Genomic DNA, 19,935 nt, shown 5'->3' with positions numbered 1-19,935 from the left:
GTCAGCCCAGGACCCTGCTGGACACTTAGGCAGATGCAGCAGGTGTTCCAGAGTCTGGGTGTCTGTCCCAGGGGAAGCCCTTCCCAGCCATTCCCTGAGGAGTCCTAGCATGTTAATCTTTCCTCTTCGCATCCCAGGGCATTGTCTGGTGCTAATATAAGGTGGTGGGATAGAGGCCAGAGCCTCTCTGTGTGTTGGGACCCAGGGAGCGGCCTGACTGCCATTCAGGGCAAACTTTATTGAAGGCAACAATCCAAGTCTCATATGCCAGGGAGAGTCTGTGGCTGTCCCCAGTGCCTTCCTTTCCTTGGTGCTATCGCTGATTGTAAAGGCCTCTCCATATCTGGTGAAAATCGAGCTCGGGGTCTTTTAATTTAGACAATCACCTCGGGCCACAAAATGAGCTGCTTTCTCAATTTACAGACAGCACATCCCTTGAGAGCCCCTTCAGGCTTGAGTTTCAGGAAGACTCTGTTCTCAAGTTAAAAGGAGTGCAACTTGCATCTTGTAGCTTAATGAATTTACATAAATCTCTGAACTAGCACCTGGCTTGCAAACTGGACTTTAATGGTATACATTGGATTTGAGTAAAATCAAAGTCAGGGGGAAAATATGAGCCCCCACTTTATGGCTCCCCCTTTTCCCACCTCCTTTTGTTCAACCCTTTTGATTTGGGGCAAGCAAAGTAGTTAAAAATGTCAAACTCACAGTATGCACTGTCAACAACACAATGAAGAGGCTGAAATAAAATCCTCTAACTTCATGGTGATACTTTATACTTACATAGGGTCTTTCATCAAGAGCCTTCAGAACATTAACCCTCACTGTTCCTCCTGGTGCTGGGCCAGGAGCCTGAGCTGGCTGAGAAAGCAGATGGATTGGGGCCGCACACCGCATCTCCAGGGTAGGCTCCTGGCACAATTTCATAATAAGTCACATTTCACACATCTTATCTCCCTTCCGTATCCTCTTCCAACAGATAATCTGACATATCTATCACCCCCCCCCCTCCAAGGTCCCTGGTGTCCTACTAGTGTCAACAGCCAATAGATAGATGATGCGTGTGTTGGGTTCACCGTTGAGCAGCCTTTCCTCCCTTAATGTGGAAAAAAGGCATATGTAAGTTTGAAATTAGATATGTCATGAAATGCATCAAAGCAACTGTACTGGGAATAATCTGAACTTTGTTGGACTTCTTCACACTTTATGGTTTACTCTTCGTTTTGTTTGATTTATATATAGGGAGTTTTGTAACCTCTGCAGCCATTAAAAGCCTATAAATGTCTTAATCATAAGATGAGTTTGGGAGTATCAATGTGCCACCTGTTTTGTCTTTTCCAAGTTGTGCTTTGTGCACCAACTTTGTGTTCAAATGTCATCTATTGGAGGTAATGCTTACCAGGAATTTGCCGATTGATCACAGTGCTCTTTTCTAAGGAATCTGGGCAAAGCTACGTGAGTGTTATCAATATCTCATTGTAGACAAGAGGCTCATATATTTACTTCTCTGGCTGTAACTAGTGCTTCTTGAAATATGGTCTGAGAATGACGTGGGCTACTTTCTATTGCCTTTTTTAAAAAAGATTTATTTATTTATGCATACAAGAACTAGGGTACAGGCCAGAGATGCGGGGGGGGGGTGGAGGGTGAGAGGATTCACCAAAGACAGAGTGGGGAACAGAAGAGGCAGACTGACAAATACACTGCTGAGGGGAGCAGCGGGAGAGAGAGGAGAGACAGGGTGCCATGTGGGTTGCTCCCTGGCCAGCTGGGGATTGAGCTCGTGCTGCAGTGGCTGTGGATAGCTTCATAGGTTTTGTCTTAACCCCTTGCGCCACCAGGGAGGCTCAAAGTGGGTTACTTTCTAAACATTCTCAAGACCCCATATTCACACCCTCAAAGTCATGCTAATTTTTTCAGCAAATGCTGAGGTGTTACTGTGATGTGAGGCAGCAGGGCAGTGAGGACTGCAGCCCAGCATCTTCCTCTGTCTACATTCCAGCTTTGCAGTAATGGTAGCAGTGGCTAAGGGCAAACAGCTCTTTGCCAGCACCCGGGAGCTATACAACTTCAGGTAGATTGTAACCCAGATCAAAGCTCATATGGTCTCACTGGAGGGCATCACGCCAAAGATCATGTCAAGCTCCTGGCAGGTGTGTTCTACCCTAGAGGATGAGGTTAGCCTGAGCCAGTTTGGGTGGAGTCTCTGACCACCCCAAAAATAGCCAGCCACACACTGGGAGATAAAGTCCATAGTCCCTGGGCCAGGGTGGGCCTCCATGATATCTACTCATCATCCTAGTTTTGATCATAGTAGACTGGCTGGCCACAGGCTGTCTCTAACGCCCTGTTGGTACCATAAGCTCCACGAAAAAAATACCTATTGGAGGAAAAGGAAGATGAAGTTTTCAAGGCTCCCAGTATAAGGAGAAACAGGCAGTAAACATAATTAAATGACCTTCTCCGATATTTTTGCCTTCCAGCAGTTGGATCTTGCTTTTCTCAAAGGACATAGAGAATTTACTCCATGGCGATGCTCTGAGACTGAATCCTGTGGGCCTGATCCCCATGGTCTTTGCACCTGTCTTTGAAGCCTAAAATATATTTCCTCTAGGGGCTAGTTATGGAGAGGAGCACGCGTCATACAAGTTTGCGATTGAAGTCTGAAGGTCTGTGAATCTCCGCAGCCATATGTTTTATATAGGAATCAGAACTAAGTACTTTAATGATCGCTACATGCTTCTTTCTTCAATTTGCCATTAATCATGTTGGTTTCCCAGCTCTCTTTTCAATTTATAATTCTCAGTGAGATCTAGTCCTCCCTAGGACACTGGAAGTTCATGCAGACCTTCCCCGTACTATTTGTGTGATCATAATTAAATTACTTAAGTAACCTAACTTTCTGGCTTCAGTTTCCTTAGTTGCCAAAGGAAAATGAAGATAATAGATACATTCACTGGGTTATTTTAAAGCTGAATTCTAGATGATGCATTTAAAGCAATGGCACATATAAATGCTTAATAAATGGCAGAAGTTGTACTTGTTTATGGGGATGAGAGGGGAAGAGAGAAGAGACATCAGACATTGTAGGTGGAAACTATCTGTGATAATACTATTATTAGCTTCTAGTAATACCCCATCTTCATTAGCAATCACCTTTAAGGGGTTTTTGCCCTGTTCCATGCTTTGCAGATCTCATTACCATTTCTCCCTTTATGGATTTTCTAATCTATGACAGAAAATGCTTAACATAAAGAATATAGCATAAGGCTTTTCAAAAAAAAAATCAACAGGTAAATAGGCAAACCTATGCCACGCTGACTGGCTTCCTGGGGAGAGAAAATCACCTGAATGAGGACTAGAAAGCACAGAAGAGAAAGTGGGCCAAGCAAGCACCTCAGCAGGTGGAGGTAATTTTGCCAGCAGCGTTAATGATCACCTAGTAAAGCCTGGAAGTCAGATCCCCTCCCCCTGACCCCCTAGCACACTTCCCTTATTTGCTTTTAAACTAAGTTGTAAGTCAAGCTAAATACTTGCATTTAACTCTCACTTTGCAAAATGTGACCCGATCACCCCCAAGGGGCTCCAAATGTGCATTTAAGCAGAATCTGGCCTCAGGTTCCTGTAGTGTGCATCACAGCAAAATAAAAACATGCAGGAAATTCAGGCTCTACTTTACTTTTCTTGAAATTATTAGAGACATGAGATATCTCCTCACTAGGAAGTAAGGCAATGCTCCAATTATGTTTTCTCTAGAGGAACAGAAAGAATGCTTTGAAAAAACTAAGTGACCTTTGTAGAAATTTCCAGTTTTTCATTTGCTTGTACTCTTTTTTTTTCCCCTAAAGAAAAGGGTCGTATCTAATGGATGGCTTATGTGTGTGAACTTCCATTATAGAGGCCTTTGGACTACACATAGGAGTGACATTCCTGGATTTTGTGCCCTCAGTCCAGGCCACTGACTTTCTAAGCCCAGCTTTTTTTCTTTCTAAAGCTGTAAAGACTCACCATGGATTAGACTTTCCTACCCTCCCCCTGGAGAGTTCCTTAATGTTATACCAACCATGACAAAGACCTGCGCAAACCTGAACCCTTAGAAGTTTTCTGACTTTCCCTCCAGTGCTTACTAGCAACCAGCCAAATGAACCAAAGCAGTTCTTGTCTTACCTTAAAATTCCATTTGTCAAACAACAATTGCATAAGAAAGGTCAGCACTTTATGTCCTGCACACTTAACCTTGAATCATTTCATATGGTAGAAAGAGGCTAAAGAGTTTTCAAATCAGTCCTAAAGGGAGAGGGGTTAGCAATTCAATTAGGAATGAAGATCCTGATTCTCCTTTTTCTTCCTATCCACTCCCAAGTACTCCTGTGTCTTGGCAGAAACTCCACAAATATGTGTTCAATTAGTAATTTTTTATTGAGCATTTACTATATGCTAGAAATTTGTTAGAGGCATAATGTATCTCCTTATGATACATTTTGAAAATTGTACAATCATGTACTTTTATTATTTTTTAAATAACAAAAGAGGAACATGGTCATTAGGAACAAATAAGTTAAACTACATATAAGCAGACAAGAGAAAATTACCCTCTCTCACACCCCATAGGGAGCTATGGTTAATCATTTGTATAATTCCTCCTATCATATGCTACACTTTATAATGTGATTTACTCTATGTGTTCAAAAAATACCAGCTTTTTTCATGTCACTATGTGTACAGTTACCTCAACTCTTTCAATTCCTTCTCAGTTTTATATACTATAAATATACCTTAATCTGTATAATTTAAGTTTTCTCATATTAATGAATGTCAAAGAACCATTTTGTTGATATACAAATAATTCTTCAAAGAAAATCTGTAAAATTATGTTTATTGTGTAATGTTAATATATATAACATGCTTGAACTTATATCCTTGGGATGGTTTATGAGCTTAAGGATTACTCTGGAAATAAGAAATTGCTGGGCCTAAGGGTTTGTACTTTTTAAAAAAGATTTATTTTTGTTTGTTTATTTTTTAAAGATTCATTTATGTATACAAGAACTGGGGTACAGGCCAGAGGTGTGGGGGGTGAGAGGATTCACCAGAGACAGAGTGGGGAGCAGAACAGGCAGATCTACTGAAATATACTGCTGAGGCGGAGCAGCAGGGGAGACAGGAGAGGTCTGCTGTGCCATGTAGGTAGCTCCTTGGCCAGGGATCAAACTCATGCCACAGTAGCTGGTGATAGCGTGATAGTGCTGAGACTTTAGCACCACCAGGGAGCTAAGGGTTTGTACTTTTAAAATCTTTCAGCTACTTCTAATTTGCTTTACATAAATACTATGTTGATTTAGGATCCATTCTTGACATATAACATATGTACTGTGTTTAACTGATTCACCCATGAAAGTGGCATATTTTGGAGTCTTGACACCCTCCCAAATCAGTCTGTGCACTTTGAGAAAATAATTTTTGCACATGCAGTAAGCATCTACTGTGGGTGAGTAGTGAGATGTGAGGTCATTGTTTTTCATAGGACAGGGAGAATGCTTAATCTAAATATACACCCCTTCCATGGAATCCACGAATCTTGTTCCTGCCTCCACCCTCAGTGTGCCCCCTTCCCCCCATTTCTGTTTAAGATTCACTATAGCAGACAAATTGGGTATAAACAACACTTGCAACACAATGGTTGCCCTCAAAGACCTTTCAAACTGAGTTTGGGAGACAGAACACAGATGGCTAAAAAAACAAGCTAAAAATATAAGTCACTATATAAAAAGCAGCAAATAAATATAAATAGTCAGCATCCTTATTGCAGTTCAGAGGAAGGAAGGAGAACAGTGAACTAGAGTTTTTGAACTTCATGGCAGAAACTTGGTGTAGGTTTCTCTAGGTTAGGTGGGTGGAGATAAACTATAAAAATCTTAAGAACCAGCTGACAGAAGAAGAGAGTCCATGAGATGGGGAAACAAGGGGTAGGGGGAAGTGTCAGTTTTATCTTGCTTGTTGGAAATAAGTGGGATTTACAGTACTTTTGGAGTTTATTAGAGATACTTGGCAGAAGTTCTTATTCATTTTGTTTGTTTGTTTTTATATGGTGGGGCTCCTGCAGATAAATCATTAAAATCTTTCAAATCTGAAGAAACTTTCCACTTTTCAGAAAGACCCCACCTATTTGTCCATGCACGCAAACTTTGCCTGCAATTTCAGAGACCCCTTCCTGGACAACTTTAAAACATGCCTAAAAAGAGTTGCTATTAGGGCAATTCAATTAGGAAAAAAAAATTAGCCAGGTATATATATCAAAGTAAAACTTGTTAAGCGATAGGAGAACTAACTAATATTCATGAATTTATGAATCATCAAACTTTGAAGCAGACTGGAAACAGGTGTGTGTATAACTTGATAGGCAGTGCTGGGGTTTCAAACTTTTCTTCCCTGTCGTCAGTTATCCAGTGAAAACTGGTGGAGGCGATTCTCTGTCTTTTTCAGCAAAAGGATCTAACCTGAGAGAAGCCGAGCTCTTGAAAATTTTGAATCAATGGGATTATTTACGCCTGTATAACTGGAATCCACTCTAAGATGCTGATTTTTGCTGCAGAAAAGATACTCTTGCTCCCCGCCCCCTCCTTTCTTTTTGACAGTCAGTTAATAAAGACTCAACAATAAGCAGCTGCCAGTGATGTCATTTGGGACTTTGTCCACGGAGCTTGTATTTACAAGCTTGGAGCAACCACCAAGCCGCGGTCGAGGGAGTAAGTCTCCACAAACTTGCTCTGATTTCACTGCAAGACTTTGCTGCTGCTTTGGATGTTCGGGAAAACTGAGTGTGTTCTCTTAGCGCGGCCTTTTAATGCTTCAAAAATAAACAGAGGATAAACTCGGGAGGAAATTTTTAGCTGGAGAGAGAGTTGTTGCAGTTCCTGTGTCTGTCTCCAGGGCTGTGATATGTGTTGACTGAAGAGCTAACTACAAGTAAGACTGTTGGGATTTTTTTAAACTCTTGTAACAGTTTTCTTATTTATACAGCTTGCTTTCCTTTTAAAGTGAGATGCTGATGTTTATGTGTATCTACAGGCTCTCTAGGCTGCCCCAACAAGTACACATTTGTTCTGAGTAATTACAGTGTGCTAAAGTTGTTGGGGTAGGTGTACAGGACTCTTGTCTGGAACAGGCACCAGGAGGCAGATGATAACACGATACTGAATTCCTAATCCTCATTTATTTCTGAAGGGAGGTTAGAAATTCTTTCTTTTTTAATAGAAAGCAACCAACCAAGCAAAAAACTATTAGGTTGATCTAAGAATTTAAATAGAAAACTATAAAGACCCATTTTTAATTAACTGGTGTGCTGGAAGGGGAATCCCACTTTTTGTCTCTGATCCTTTCTGTGGTTTATAGATTTCTAATATGTGCATGTTGTTTATAATGTCTTGTTTCTTCCTGCCTGCATCCTCTACACGCGCTCGCGTGTGCACACACACACACACACACACACACACACTTATTCATTCTCAGAGAATTTGAAGGAATATAACAATGTTTTGAAATTGAAACCATTTCTCTCCAGGTTATTTTCTACTGGGTATCTGGAGAAATGTTCAGTATTCTGACTTGTCTTGTGAGTTAGGAGCTCGAATTAAAATGTACTACTGAAAAAGTCACTTGACACTCAGCTAGATCAGAATGCAAATTCTGCATCCTCTCTTTGCCTTTCCTCAGGACTCTAAATACTCCAGATTTTCCCTGCCTGCTGCCAGACCCAGGCTCCCTCCCCTCCCACTGTGACTGCACTGGGCCACCTGAAGTTTTGCTTAAGAGCCACGTGAATTGTTTGCCTTTCTGTTCATTGGGTTTGCTTTCAGTGCCTGCATTTCGGCCCTTTGCAGCCAGTAGCATATTGTGGCTGATTCCTGTCATCTAGACCTGACAGCCCTGCTGCAGGGATTGGCAAGAAGTGGTTGTTAGTCTGTTACTCCATGACTCAGTCCTGGACACCCAGCTTGTTCTGCAATTCAGTGCCTCTGTCACCGGCCCTGGAAAGCAGCAACAACCCTCACCTTTTCTCTAGTCTCAGAGAATTCTAAGAAACTACTGCCAGAAAGTTCTAAAACTTTTTACTGTTTTCCATGGTCCTCTAATGTGAATGTTTGTCAGCTCTGGATTTTTTTTCCATCACAGCACACTCTGATTGCTTATGTTTTATGAATTAGAATTCTGTGGGTTTTTGCTAATTTCCATTTTAAATAAGGAATTTGCTACCAATATTTTTTCAGCTTCATCAAAACACCCTTTTATGGAAGAAAACCTGGGGCATAAGGAAGGGAAATGATTTGTCCAAAAATCATTCTGCAAGGTGGTGTCAGTCTCTAGGCTATTTCTGGCATTCTTGCCACTTTTCAGTTCTGAAAGATGACAGTTGCAATAGGACTACACGTGGTTAATAGGCTTCTTGTAAGAGGAGGGCTGGGTGAAGGTGTATTGATGGAGGTGGTCTGTAAAAGAGAGAGTATTCCTGTTTTGTCTCTTGTTATGTTTCTTAACATCTCTGTTCCTCATTACTTTAGCTAGAGAAGTCTATGATTATTTCACAGTTGATAGTTTAAAGGCAAACCAGGCAATTAGGGCAATTGAAATAGTACAGAAGGCACTTTGCTTCAAGTACAGGTTGAATGACCTAAGGTGGGTCCCTCCTTTGGCATTTTGTGCTTCTGCTTCAATTCCAAATCTCAAACTTCCTTTTGTTGACCACAATTTCTTTTCTTCCTCCTCTTTGGGGTTCTTCTTACCACTCAAACCTCCTCTTCATGTTCTCATGAATTCCTTCTCCTCCTCCATGCTTTCACTGCAGGCTGAAACCTTCCTTTCCCCTGACATCCCTGCCTATGGGATGCCTTTGTGGACACTCCAAGTCAAAGTTATGCTTTCCTTCTTTGGACTCTCATGATATCTTGTGCTAATGTTTGCTGTGGGATCTGGAGCTCTTTGCCACATAATTAAATACCTCTTTCCCTTGAAAACAAAGGCTACAATAATATTTCCTATATCCAGGGCACAAGTGCAGAGTTGTAGTTCAATGTATAGTATTAAATAAATCAGTGAGTGAATGGCTTATCTTAGGTATCCCTTTTCCTGCATCAGATGCCCAGGTTTGTACATTTGGTTGACAGTGATGTCGCAGTTATCATGTAAGTGTCCTGAGTGGCTTTCTCTTCTTTACTGTGGTTGGAGGTCCTCAATGCCAGATTCCTCAGCATGCAAACAGCTACTCTTGATATGATGCCTGCCAACCTCCCGTATCTCATTCCTTTCCATGTTCTCAAATATGCATACATATATACATGCATACATTATCAGTCTTCAAGGTTCCTAGTCTGTCAGCTCATCTGAATCTTCCCATTAAGGCAAAGGGACAGCAGGGCATACTAATTGAGGAGTTGTGTTCTGGAGCTGACCAGGCTTCAGTCCTGCTTCTATCACTGCTAACTTAATGATCTTTGTTAATAAAGTCACTTACTTTCTGTTTGAATTTTCATCTTTAAAATGTAGATAATGAGTACCCACCTCACAGGGGCATGTGGGAGGATTAAATAAATTAGCATAGCTAAAACACTCAGCACAGTACTAGACATATATTAAGCATAGTGACTATTAGCTAGTGTCATTATTGTTTTTTCATGAAGATGTTCTGTACCGCCTCAAACTTAACCAGTGAACATCTCTAAGGTGGATTTTAGACCCAGGTATAATTGGTAAGTTTCTCAGATGATGTAGATGGGAACTGCTCGTTTAGCTGCCAGGAATTGCTTTGTTACCCACACATGCTGGACTTGGATGTTTTTAGCACCTCTGTACCTTTATACTCCTGCCTCTGGCAGTTCTCCATCCGCCCAATTTATCAATTTGTAATTCTGTGTATAGCTCAGCACCTGGCACAGAATGAGGTTCCAATAAATGTTAAAAAAAATGTATGCATGCATGCCTAATGAGACCGTAAAAGAAGATTAAAACTGCTTTCTTCTCTTTAATCACTATTGAGAGGTTACTGTGCACCAGGCACACTTCTGAGCTCTTTGCACATGCCTTCTTATTGTGATCATTACAGTCATCTTCTAGGCCAGGATGCTGAGGTTCAGAAAGATGAGGTAACATGCAAAGGTAACTTGGGTAATAAGAGGTTTGAACCCCGAGCCTTTATTCTTTCGTTGTATTGCTCCCTGGACACGTAACACTATTCTTCTGATGAGCTTTGCCCACAGTGGAACTTTGATTTTTCTTGTCTTCCCTGAATTGACTGCATTGGCAGAGCAGCCAAGCAGATAAATTCCTCTAGTTGCCAGCTGGCTGACTGATGATTCATATTTTCTAGGCCTTCAGAAGTGTCTAAAGTCCATGCCCAGCTCTTTGGTATTTTTGTTTATGTTTTAATCTCAGGTTTGAATCCCCTTGCATGTTAGTTTATGACTAAACATTAAGATTATTTGCATTCTTGGTATGGGTGTGGGTAGGCTGAGTTCAGTTTGGTCAAAGTGTAATGCAAGGGATGTAGGTAAAAAGAAAATATGGGAAAAAATGAAAATAGCGGTTGGCCATTTGATTAGACAAAACTTTTCCTTGGAAGCGTTTATAGTGGAAGTGGCATTATTTTGTGATAGTGTATTTAAATAACCAGAATGGTTGAGGGTGAACACTGGCAAGTGTTAAGCACTAGGTAGCTGATAGTCTTTTTTTATCTCTACTTCTCCAATTCCACAAAGTTTAATGCCTTTGGAATTTTGGGTTCCCAGTTGTGCTTTCTTTGTAGATGAAATATTAAATCTCTCAGATACATAGAACATTACCCTCCAACTAACTGTGCCCCAATACATACTTGCTTAATGAAGTGTGTTGTGTCGACTTGGAAGCCTCAATTACACAAGATACTTCCCAGCAGTTACATAAATTAGTCTTGGTATTTTCAGGGCGAGAAACCAGATCTCTCCTCTTAGAAATAAACTTTCTGGATTAGTGACTCCTTTGAGTAGAATTTGGATGCACTTTCGAAAGCCAATGGACTGAGTTCAAGAGTAAAGTCCCAAACCCATTTTGGAACATAAGCCCAGATAATAATGAGGCAGATAAATATTATGGTGTTGAAAGAAGAGCTGTTGGTTTTGAAATGTGGGAACAAGTGTTGATATGCATGTTCACAAAGGATACTTGCTTCATTTGGCAAATTGAATCTGGAAACATAGAACACTGATCCAGGCCAACCCAAGAGATAGGTCCTGAATGGTTTTTATTGTCAGAGCTAACCTGTCTTTAGAAGCTTTTAAAAATCATGCTCGTAATTTAGAAAACTTACTAGTATCAAAATGTTTATTTAAATTTATAATTATGTATCATATATTACGTATTATGTTTGTCCTTAGACATGAATGTTAAGTGAAAGTACCACATATTTTATATAAACATTTACATTTATATGCTATACATACAAACATGTGACACACATATTTACATATATACACTATACACAAACATGTGATATACACATTAGTGTGTGCGTGTTGTAGTATTACCTCCCTGTTCTCCAGCCCTGTTGCTCAAAGGGTTTCCTTTTAGTTGTGGTTTTTTTTTTTTTTTTGAGTATTTTTAAGTAATGATTTTATGTGAATATGTAATATCAAATTATTTGTTATATATTTTCCATTGTGGTAGATTACAATTTATAATTCTTCTACCTCCCATACCTGCCTTGTTCTCCAATCATGTTGTATCACCATTTTTAATGTATATTTAGTGCTTATTTTATCATTATTATAATTAAAGTTTACTGTGAAGTCAAATTATTATAATCACATTTCCTTTTATTAAAATACTTTCCCTAGAGTTATTAATTGCCTCATTTGGAAATTTTACTTAGTTTTCTAGTAATATATATAGCTAAATTTTCTCCATTGTTCCAACAGTCTTTTGACAAGTGTATAAGATAATTTATGTTTAAAACACTCTTATATGAGTAGTTAAATTCTCAAGTCACCATATACTGTTTTTTGTTGATTGTGATGCCGCAGTTAATTATTGGCTGTGCCATATCAGAATAAGTTTAAGAGGTTTGCTTTCAACATTTCTTTTATTCTAATTATAGTCAATTACTCTATGTGAATAAATAGAAATGATTTGGTTAATTGTGGTTAGTATATAACAGGGTAATTTGGTTTTATGGTTCCATGAATACTTGATACAATTTAATGTAAAATATCCTGTTTCTGAGTACACTTGACATCCATATAGATTCATCACAGGAAAAGCAAGTGCTATTTGTGACTAAATGAATGACTCACTTGAAGTGACATTTTCTCTCTTTATCATTTTCCTCTCATTCATTCTTTTAGTCCAGATTGTAGAATCAGGAATTTGAGAGTTTGTAATTGGAAGTAATTCAAATAGTTTACTTAAAATTGAAAGAGATTGTGTTTTTGGCGCTTGCCAGTAGAGGGCCTTATTAAACTGAGTAAAATTCCACACACAGACCAATTGCAACCATTAACTTTGTTAAAGAAACCAGAGTTTTTTTTTGTTTTTTTTTTTTTAAATAATAAATTTTATTGTTGTATTCCCCATACAATTGCAGCCCCCCCATTCTGACCCCAATCCCTCCCCTCCCCGCCCCCACCCCCCTAAAAGTGTCTCTGGTTCATAGTTTTTTGTTGATTTTGATTTTCACTTTCTTATAGTTATTCGTTTTCCTGGTCCCTTATTTAAGTTTTCTAGATTCCTGCTATGAGTGAGACCATCCGGTATTTTTCTTTTTCTTTTTGGCTTATTTCGCTGAGCATGATCCCTTCCAGCGCCATCCATGTTGCTGCAAATTGCATGTGTTTATCTTTTTTGAATGCTGAGTAATATTCCATGGTATATATGGACCACATCTTCTTGATCCAGTCATCTATTTTTGGGCATTTGGGTTGTTTCCAAAGCTTAGCTATTGTAAACAGTGCTGCTATAAACATAGGGGTGCAGGTGTTCTTTGGAATTGATGTTTCTGTGTCCTTTGGGTAAATACCTAGGAGTGGAATTGCTGGATCATATGGAAGCTCTATGTTTAGTAGGTCCAGAAATCTCCACACAGCTTTCCACAGTGGTTGGACCAGTTTGCACTCCCACCAACAGTGTAGAAGAGTTCCTTTTTCTCCACACCCTCGCCAGCATTTGTTGTTGCTAGTTTTTTTAATATGTGCCATTCTCACTGGTGTAAGATGGTATCTCATGGTAGTTTTGATTTGCATTTCCCTGATGGCAAGTGATGTTGAACATTTTTTCATATGCCTGTTGGCCATTTGCATTTCCTCTGCAGAGAAGTTTCTTTTTAGCTCTTCTGCCCATTTTTTGACTGGATTATTTTCTTTGTTGTTGTTGAGTCTCATCAGCTCTTTGCAGATTTTTGTGATCAGTCCTTTATCATTAGTGTTGGGTGCAAAAATGTTCTCCCAGTTGGTGGGTTTCTCTTTGTTTTTGTTATTGTCTCTTTTGCTGTGCAGAAGCTCTTTAATTTGATGTAGTCCCAGCTGTTTATCTTTGCCTTCACTATCACTGCTTTGGGTGATGTGTTTGTAAAGATGTCTTTGATGTGCAAATCACGTAGTGTTTCGCCTATATTTCCTTCTATATATTTATGGTTTCAGGTCTTATGTCTAGTTCTTTAATCCATTTTGAGTTGATTTTTGTGTATGGTGTGAGGTAGTGGTCAAGCTTCATTCTTTTGCATGTAGCGACCCAGTTTCCCAGCACCATTTTATTGAACAAACTTTCTTTGCTCCAATGCATAGTCTTTGCTCCTTTGTCAAAGATTAGTTGACCATAAATCTGTGGGTTTATTTCTGGATTTTCTATTCGATTCCATTGGTCTGTATGTCTGTTCTTGTTCCAATACCATGCAGTTTTGATGATTATGGCTTTGTAGTAGAGTTTGAAGTCTGGGAGTGTAATGCCTCCATTCCCTTCTTTTTTTTTCAGGAGAGCTTTGGCTATTCGGGGTTTTTTGTGATTCCATATGAATTTCATCAATAATTGTTCTATTTCTTTGAAGAATGACATTGAAATTTTGATTGGAATAGCGTTGAATCTGTATATTGCTTTTGGAAGGATGGCCATTTTAATAATGTTTATTCTTCCAATCCACGAGCAGGGGATGTCTCTCCATTTCTTTGTGTCTTCTTCTATTTCTTTTAACAGTGTTTTATAGTTTTCTTTGTATAGGTCCTTTACCTCTTTTGTTAGATTGATTCCCAAATATTTGATTTTTTTTGTTTCAATAACAAAAGGGATGGTTTTTTTGATTTCTTCTTCTTCAGATTTATTGTTTGTGTATAGGAAGGCTACTGACTTTTGCGTGTTGATTTTGTATCCTGCCACTTTACTGAACTGATTGATGAGTTGAATTAGCTTTTCTGTGGAGTTTTTGGGGTTCTCTATGTATAATATCATATCGTCTGCAAATAGTGATAGTTTGACTTCTTCTTTTCCTATTTGGATTCCTTGGATGTCTTTCTCTTGTCTTATTGCCCTGGCTAGGACTTCCAGTATTAAATTGAAAAGCAGTGGTGAGAGTGGACATCCTTGTCTTGTTCCAGATCTTAATGGAATTGCTTTCAGCTTTTCACCATTGAGAATGATACTGGCTGTTGGCTTGTCATAGATGGCCTTTATGATGTTGAGGTATGTTCCTTGTATCCCAAGAATTTCAAGGGCTTTTATCATGAATGGGTGTTGCACTTTGTCGAAAGCTTTCTCAGCATCTATTGATATTATCATATGGTTTTTATATTTCTTTTTGTTGATGTGTTGGATAACGTTGATTGATTTTCGGATGTTAAACCATCCTTGTGCCCCTGGAATGAATCCTACTTGGTCGTGGTGAATTATCTTATGGATACATTGTTGGATTCTGATGGCTAAAATTTTATTGAGGATTTTTGCATCAGTGTTCATTAGGGAGATTGGCCTGTAGTTTTCCTTTTTTGTGTTGTCCTTGTTCGGTTTTGTTATTAGTGTAATGTTGGCTTCATAGAACGTGTTTGGTATTGTCCCTTCCTTCTCAATTTTTTGGAAGAGTTTGTGAAGGATAGGCACTAATTCATCTCTGAATGTTTGGTAGAATTCATTTGTAAATCCATCAGGTCCTGGGCTTTTGTTTTTGGGGAGGTTTTTAATTACCATTTCAATTTCGCTAATTGTAATTGGTCTGTTTAGGTGTTCTATTTCTTCTTTATCTAGCTTTGGGTGATTGTAGAGTTGTAGGAATTTGTCCATCTCCTCTAGATTGTTAAACTTGTTTCCATATAACTGTTCATAGTAGTTACTGATTATTCTTTTGATTTCTGCTGTGTCCGTTGTGATTTCTCCTCTTTCATTGATGATCCTGTTTATTTGTGCTTTCTCCCTTTTTTCCTTTGTGAGCCTGGCTAGGGGTTTGTCTATTTTATTGATTTTTTCAAAGAACCAGCTCTTGGAAGAAACCAGAGTTTTTAGGATACTTGATGAAGAGCAGAGAAACTACCAAAATGATTTTTTTTAAAAGATTTATTCATTTATTTATACAAGCACTGGGTACAATCAGAAGCGTGGGAGGGTGAGAGAATTCACCAGAGCCAGAGCGGGGAACAGAACAGGCAGACAAATGAAGTACACTGCTGAGGGGAGCAGCGGGTGGCAGGAGAGGTCTGCGCACCATGCGGGACTCTCGCCAGGCGGCCTGGGATTGAACCAGTGCTGCAGAGGCTGCAGGCAACTTCGCAGCCGAGCGCTCAATGGCTGCGCCACCAGGGAGGCCCCAAGATAATTTTTAAAGTGTATTATATATGTTTCTGTTTGGAGAAATTAGCCTTAAGTTTTCATTTTCATTGAAATGTACTCATTTCATTGTTTTCTTAGGGGAAAATTGGAGAATAGATCAATAATAGCTCATCAGCCAAACTGGGACTTTGGATGCAAAGACATAAAATCTGTGCGTGGCATTTACCTTGGAGTTGGAGCACTAGCTTCTGTCCCTTTGGGAAACTAGTAATGACTGTTAATATGGAGGGAAAAAATGATGGTTTTTCTATTCTGGGAACAGTTTGTACTTACCTCCTATATCTGTGTAAGTCCCAATCTCCAAAATATTGGGTCTTCTCTTCCCTGGATTAGAATCTTCTCTATTGTATGCCTTCGATTTGTACACAGTATAAGAGAATCAAGAGATTCCCAGCGAGCTGGAGACTGCTATTGACTTCTTCATTATGTCATTTGTCAGTAAAGAAAACAGTTTCATGGGGAGATGAGCTGACTTTTCTAAAGTTATTCAAGCTTAATGCAGAGATAGTCCCGCCATACCCACTGACCTGTTTTCCAGCTCCTCCTACTCATCTGAGAGCTCCTACTTGGGAACCCCCCCCCACACACACCCAATCCCACTGGGACAAATCTTGCTTAGACTCAGTGTGTTGCCTCACAGAGGATGTTACTAGTTATTAGAGATTCTGATCACTTAGGTACATGTTTTTCATAGCTCTTATCATTGGTGTAATTAAATATATGGCCAACTATTTGATTAAAAACATCTCTCCCATGAAGATAGTGTCTATTTCCTTTGTTTAATGTTATAACCTTAGCTTCTAGAAATGTCATCAGTAAACAGTAGGCACCCAACCAGTATTTGGCCAGTGAATGGCTGTGAACAAGTTTTCTGACTTTAGTTCTTTATTCTCTTTGTTCTTACACTTATGAAAACATTTCTTTTCATAACTCACCTGTGACATTCAAATCTCAAGACATTTAAAATATCTGTGGACTCAGGGCACCATAGCATGACGTTGTTTTTACTTAACTTTCAATGATTGAGTGAGTGCCTTTTCATTTCTGGTCGTGGAAACATCAATATTCATGACATCTGTCAAAAGGAGGCTCTTTATCAAAATAAATGAAAAAGAGAATGTACGCATTTCTTTTTTTTTTTTTTCTTTCTATATTTGGTTTGGACAAAGGAATGGGAAAAAGGAAGATGAGCAGAGCTGAGTAATGTGCCTTCTTCTATTTCTTGGGCTAGGCTGAAAATTTTATGGGTACCCATTTCTTGAGAGGCTGAATTAAACTCTAGAAAAACCATGGTCTTGAGTCAGTTAACAGATAGAGTAATGGAAAACAAGAAGCCATAGTTCATGTCCATGTGGCATTTACTCTTAGATATACATGGGCTTCAATATCTGTTCTGACTTCCATTGACTTTGGGTGAGTTCTTTAATCTCATTTTACTTGGTTTCCTCATTTTTAAAATGTGGTAATATCAACAGTGATTTCACCTAATATTTGTTAAGTGATTACAGGGTGTCTAGCCCTATTGTGCTTTCTATTAATATTTATATTGTTTCATTTAACCCTCAAAATACTTCTCTGACTTACTTGTTACTATTAATCCCAATTATAGATGAGAAAACCATGGAACTAAGGATTAAGTTTTCTCAGATTACGCAATAAAATTTTGAACTGGGTGTTTAGATTATATAGGATCACTGTGGAGATTAAATTAGATAAAGTACCTGGATTTCCAGAACAAAAATGGCATTCCAATACATGGTGACAGTTATAATCATGAATAGTTTCTTATCATTGGAGACATTATGGACCCTTATAAGGAGAAGCAGGAGGAGAATGAGAGGACTAATGTTAGCACTTTAGCCCCAGCCATAGGGATTTATTGTTTAAACCTAATGGCAATATCAAGAGCCCCATTTACTCAGCAAAAGGAAATCCCCATCTATTCCTTAACATGCAGAAACTTGGCCCATACCAGCATTTGCAGCTTGAACCATCTCTGAAGGAGAGGGCCCATCCCCCGACTTCCTTGGGCCATGAGTATCTTTATTATGTTCTTATCATATAGGCATATTTTTCATTGCTTAGCACAGTGCATCTATTTATATCATGTCCCTGGCTTTATCATCTCTGAATTTTGTTTGGCAAAACTGAAAGGTCCTATGGTCTCTAGTCTATGTAAAACTGCTTATTTGAAGTGCAATGGAAACAGGTTATGGAGTGGGATGGGTAAAAGGCGTATCTGAATCTTTGCTATGGAGCTTCATTTGATAACCTTGTTCTGCATTCCTAGACCACCACCTTCCTAGCTCTTCCTATACTTCCTCTTCTGCATCTCTCTGCCTTCTTTACCCACTATATTTCTCTTTCATTATATCTCCCAATCTCTTCTCTCTGGGATTGCTCCTTCTTTATCCTCATTGACCTCTCCCCCTATACTTCACTGTCCCTTTCCAACCCCCGGAAAGGAGAGTAGGGGAGAAATGACGATGATCGATGATCAGTGTTTCCACTGTGCTAAGAGACAGGAGACAAGGGACATGTTTCCAGTTTTCCACTTCTCCATAAACCTCAAATTATAATGTGGTCTTCACTCTAATGCTAATCCTGTTAAACAAAGAATACATCTAAATTATGTACCAGAGTAATAGAGAAACCAAAGGAGCAAGCAGCATGGTGGAATGGAGTGGAGTTTGGACAGAGAATTGAACGACTCTGTAAAATCCTCGCCAGGTCTGCTGGAGGACATGGGACCAAGTGGCTCCATATGCAGTGATGATCCTGTCACTCCTCAGCTCACAATGACTGCAGTCTGACTCACAATACAGATGATTGTCCAGAGTGCTGAGGAGAAAATCCCCTCTCCCAGGAGAGTGGGAGCAGGTCTGGGCTGCGTTTATGGGGACGCTGCCTGTGTCTGTGATCCCCAGGGGTCCCCTTTTTCCCAAGTGCTGGAGTGATTCGTCACTGCACAATGCTGTGTCCTCATGACAGATGTTAAAGGATCACCCCTGAAAGGGTGTTTCTCCAGAGCATTTAATTAGAACCTCCACAGAAGATTAGCAGATGTTATAATTGTCTTTACTCTTTGATTAAATAGTTTCTGCATGAGTAGCTTTCTTAGAATTTTCCTTCCCTGTTTTGCATGATCTTTATAAAGAATTGACATGTGTCTTGAATTTTCTAGAGATAGATCCTCAACAGGCTTGGTCAGAATATTTACAGATTCATAATTTCATTCTCTCTTTTTCCTTCCTCCCTTTATCTATCAATCTGTCATCTATCTATCTATCTATCTATCTATCTATCTATCTATCTATCTATCTATCTATCTATCTATCTATCTATCTTTCATTCTCCTATAATGCCTGGAGAGCAGGGTGGGCTATGTGCTAAGGGTGACTGGTGCCAATGAACATGGCTGAGAAACTAGGCTCTCTCTACTGTTTGTCCATGGAAGTGACTCATGTCCATGAATATTCTCTTGGAAAAGCTATGCAAAGTGGTAAAGGGAAATTCAGCAAACTCTGTGCGCAGCAATCCAGCATGCCAGATGTTAAGTGTGCAAACGAGTGTGAGGAGAGCTGAGAGAAATACAGCATTTATGATGTGAATGTCTGCTGAATTTTCTGGCAGTATTTGCTTTGGAAAGAGATAAGTTATCAACCAGAAGCCTGATCAGCTTCAAAAGCATTATTTTCACTCCATTATTTAGAACTCAGTTCTTCCTTTACACTAGAGATGTGTTTTGTGTTCTAGTATTCATTTATCTCCCCGGCTATTTAGCCCATCAGGAAGGATACTGTTGCTAACTTTAAATGAGTAGGAAAGCTTCTCTCTCATTGTCTCATTGTGCAAATTAGTATGTTTCTTCCTTGGGAAAATTATAAGGGGTGGATTCTGACATCAGGTCAATTTATGGATGATGAAGGCAAGATGAATGGAAGTAAGTAGTATTGAACCAGATCTTTAAGAAGGGTCTGCTTCATAATAGCCTCCTCCTGTCCACATGGAAACATATGAACAGGGCTCATAAATCAGGGCAAAGGGTAATCCTTACATCAACTTGATGGAAACAGAGCAAACAAAATTCAGCTTCACTGGAAAATT

The 19,935-nt window shown here is 39.3% G+C and overlaps 1 protein-coding gene across 24 annotated transcripts in view; it reads left to right on the top strand.

The window, feature by feature from the left end:
* Positions 1 to 19,935, top strand: part of NCKAP5 (NCK associated protein 5) — a 1,249,968-nt gene that overhangs the window by 401,820 nt on the left and 828,213 nt on the right. For 2 of the 24 annotated variants that reach the window (XM_054699663.1, XM_054699659.1), the window contains exon 1: positions 6,668 to 6,966. The exons of the other annotated variants lie outside the window; for them this stretch is intronic. The gene's annotated coding sequence lies outside the window, so the exon portion shown is untranslated. Of the gene's footprint in view, positions 1 to 6,667; positions 6,967 to 19,935 lie in introns of those variants that run through there. 24 annotated transcript variants of the gene reach the window in all.

Source organism: Talpa occidentalis, unplaced genomic scaffold (assembly GCF_014898055.3).
Source record: "Talpa occidentalis isolate TD23 unplaced genomic scaffold, MPIMG_talOcc4v2.1 talOcc4.3, whole genome shotgun sequence".
Lineage (NCBI taxonomy): Eukaryota > Metazoa > Chordata > Mammalia > Eulipotyphla > Talpidae > Talpa > Talpa occidentalis.
This window is presented reverse-complemented; position numbering and strand designations above follow the sequence as displayed.